Source organism: Myodes glareolus, chromosome X, assembly GCF_982192425.1.
Source record: "Myodes glareolus chromosome X, mMyoGla1.1, whole genome shotgun sequence".
NCBI classification, from domain to species: Eukaryota; Metazoa; Chordata; class Mammalia; order Rodentia; family Cricetidae; genus Myodes; species Myodes glareolus.
This window is the reverse complement of record NC_142053.1, coordinates 35,377,827-35,381,358: the sequence shown is the minus strand read 5'-3', so window position 1 is coordinate 35,381,358 and position 3,532 is coordinate 35,377,827. Positions and strand designations below refer to the sequence as shown.

Sequence of the window (3,532 nt, the reverse complement as noted above, 5' to 3'; positions counted from 1 at the left end):
ACTATCTAGGGCCAGTGAAGGACAGGGCTAGCTCAGTACAACATGGTTCCAATGACCCCCCTGTATTAACACAGACTATGTATATTATCACGGACCCCAGCTGTAGTGGAACCATGGGCCCAGGCATGACCCTCAGAAGCTTGGCTCCCTGGCCTTGGTAGTAGTATGGTCCTCAAACAACAACATGTTCTCAGGTGACTGACCAGAGCCCTTGGTGGTAACAGGAACTATGGACATGAACTCAGACCCTGGCCACTTCAGGGTCACAGACACAGTCATGACCCTTGGCAGTGATCTGGGCCTTGACTTCTCCATTGTATTTGAATAATCCATTTTATATCTGAATTTACTAAACGCTTCATCTCTGCCAATTCATGTGATTTATGTTATTAAAATTCAGTTCTCATGTTCTAGACCTCTAGTTATGCTTAACACACTCCATGTGTGTCTTCTCAATGTCTATCTAGCCTATACTATATTTCTGAGCATGAGAAAAGGTGTCTAGCTTAGTTTTCAGATACAATTCTTTAAAGTTAAACATATTAGCAACTGATGAGGAAGTTACTTAATAATTATCAGCCTGTATAACAGCTTTCTAGTTTTCTTAATTATCTTTAAGTTTCTTTTTGCCCTGAAAATGTTTATAGAAGCCATAACACCTTTTTTTTCACTTAAGTTCTGAAATTTCCAACAGTTCATATGTATGGTTTTGACTGCTTTCTCTCTCTCTGTGGAATATGCCTTCGTCATTTTTTATCATATTTTCTAGTTTCGTGTTTTGTTTCTCTCCATTCATTTTTTCACTCCAAGAATGGTGATTAGAGACACTAGATTTCTTACAAAATATAGTGCATTTATAATTTGAATGTGGAGATTAAAATGCATACAAATGTTATAAATATAACCACTAGTTAATATATTTTATATAATATTTATATTATATAAAATATTTATATAATACATTATATTTATATAATATTTATATAATATGTTATATTATATAAATATAATTCACTACTAAAATTTTCTTAGATAGTGTCCTTGTCTTTTATTATGATGCGAAGAACCACAACCTACCTAAATTTAGCCTCTTTATTCAGTACATAAAATATTTTTTCTATGAATGCAAAGGTGTTTTAAATTAAAATACACTATTATTTTCTGTCTTCTATGATGGACAGGCCCAAATCTACCCTGAAATCACATATAATATACTTAAAGATAGTATTTGTTTGCAATAAATTTTGAAATAATTTTTATTACATGTATTATATTTGTGAAATGTTAGAAATAAAGGACATATGTCTGTGAGCTACTTGATTTATAGCAATAAATTGTTCCTTGAATTTCTTCAATATTTCATTTTTAATTAATTGCTTTTAGCTGTATGTGAATATCAAAACATGAATTTTAAAGGCTTCTTATTTTAATTATGTTAACATACACATGAGTGCATTTATTTACAAAAGTCATAGCTTCATAATTTGTAGAGTTACAGGAGATTTTGAGACAACTGGTGAGGGTGCTGTGAACTGAACTCAGGTTCTCCATAAGAGCAGTATGCTTTTTTAACTGCTGAGCCATCTTTCCATCCCCAATATAATACATATTGAAATATAAATTAATATAGTTTGGTAATCTTAACTTAGTTTGAACAATGAGAATGAAATATTTGAAAATAAGTTTGTTTGTAAATTACCAATATAATCATTTATTTAAAAGTCAAAGAAATACCCTAGTGTGTCAGGTTTGATGTGAGATTTGATTTAGTAATGTTTCTTTTTTGTATATAATTTATTATTATTATTATTATTATTATTATTATTATTATTATTAAAAATTTTCCCCTCCTCCCATTTTCCCTTTCCTCCCCCATTCCCCCTCCCCCTCCCTCTCCAGTCCAAAGAGCAGTCAGGGTTCCCTGCCCTGTGGGAAGTCCAAGGTCCTCCCCACTCAGTCCGGTTCTAGGAAGGTGAGCATCCAAACCGACTAGACTCCCACAAAGCCAGTCCATGCATTAGAATCAAAACCCAGTGCCATTGTCTTTGACTTCTCAGTCAGCCCTCCTTGTCAGCCACATTCAGAAAGTGCAGTTTGTTCACATGCTCCATCAGTCCCATTCCAGCTGGCCTTGGTGAGCTCCCATTAGATCAGCCCCACCATCACAGTAGGTGGACGCACCCCTTGAGGTTTTAACTTCCTTGCTCATGTTCTCCCTCCTTCTGTTCCTAATAAGGACCTTGGGAACTCAGTCTGGTGCTCCAGTGTTGGACTCTGTCTCTAACTCCATCCATCGCCAGAGGAGGATTCTATGGTGATATGCAAGATATTGATCAGTGTGGCTATAGGATAAGGCCAGTTCAGGCGCCCTCTCCTCAGCTGCTCAAGGAACAAGCTGGGGACATCTCCTTGGACACCTGGGAACCCCTCTAGAGTCCAGTCTCTTGACAACCCTAAAATGGCTCCCTTAATTAAGATCTATACTTCCCTGCTCTCACACCCAAATCCAGAAGATGTAGGAAAAAGTTGCATTATGAAAGTAACATTATGAAAGTAATGTTTCTTATACATATATGGGTGCTCTTGTATTAGGGTCATAGATGTTCATGACTGATACTTCATCTTGATGAATTGTTCCTGTTATGAGTATAAAGTGTCCTTTTCCATTTCTTCTGATTGATTTTAGTTTTAAATCTCTTTTGTTAGAAATTGGGATAACTTACTCCTGCTTGTATCTTAGGTCCATTTGATTGGAAATTTTTTACCCAACCCTTTACTCTGAGGCAATGTCTGTCTTTGAGATTGAGGCGTGTTTCTTTTATACAGCAGAAGGCTGGATGCTGTTATTGTATCCATTCTCTTAGCCTCTGTCTTTTTATAGGTGAATTGAGTCCATTGATATTAATAGATATTAATGACAAAAAGTTGTTAATTAAAAATATGGAATGCTTCACGAATTTGCCTGTCATCTTTGCACAGGGGCCTTGCTAATCTTCTCTGTGTGGTTTCAATTTTACTATATGAGCTGCTGAAGTGAGAAGAGGATTTTTTGGATTAAGCAGTCATTTGATATATAGGTAATGAATCATTTCATCCAAGAAAATATAAATAAAAATACAATCATAAATAGAATAGTGAAATACTTTGGACACAAAAAAGATAAAATGTGTGAATTATGTTTAATAAAAGTATAGCCCCATCAATAAAGTAATATATATATATATATGTATATGCGTGTATGTGTGTGTTTTAAACATATGTATATATATATTTATGTGGTAGAATAATAAAAGAAAGTTTCCTAAATATAAAGAAAGTGGTGCTCATCAAAGGATGAGAGGCACAAAATACATAATACATAGGATCAGAAAATAAACAACCATGTCAATTATATAAGAGAAGTCAAATAAGTCAAATGTACAGAATAAAGAAATGGTACCAAAAGCTGTAAAATAAAAGTAATAAATCACATAAAAGACTGATTTATTATACTGTTGATTTTTCAATGGAAAAGGCTAGAAGATCTGGGAAA

The 3,532-nt window shown here is 34.2% G+C and overlaps 1 non-coding gene across 1 annotated transcript; it reads right to left on the bottom strand.

Moving 5' to 3' along the window:
- Positions 1–2,934: 2,934 nt before the first annotated feature.
- On the bottom strand, positions 2,935–3,037 carry LOC125403731 (U6 spliceosomal RNA). Its single transcript, XR_007233033.1, has one exon. It is a non-coding gene; the product is annotated as a U6 spliceosomal RNA (small nuclear RNA).
- Positions 3,038–3,532: the final 495 nt, after the last annotated feature.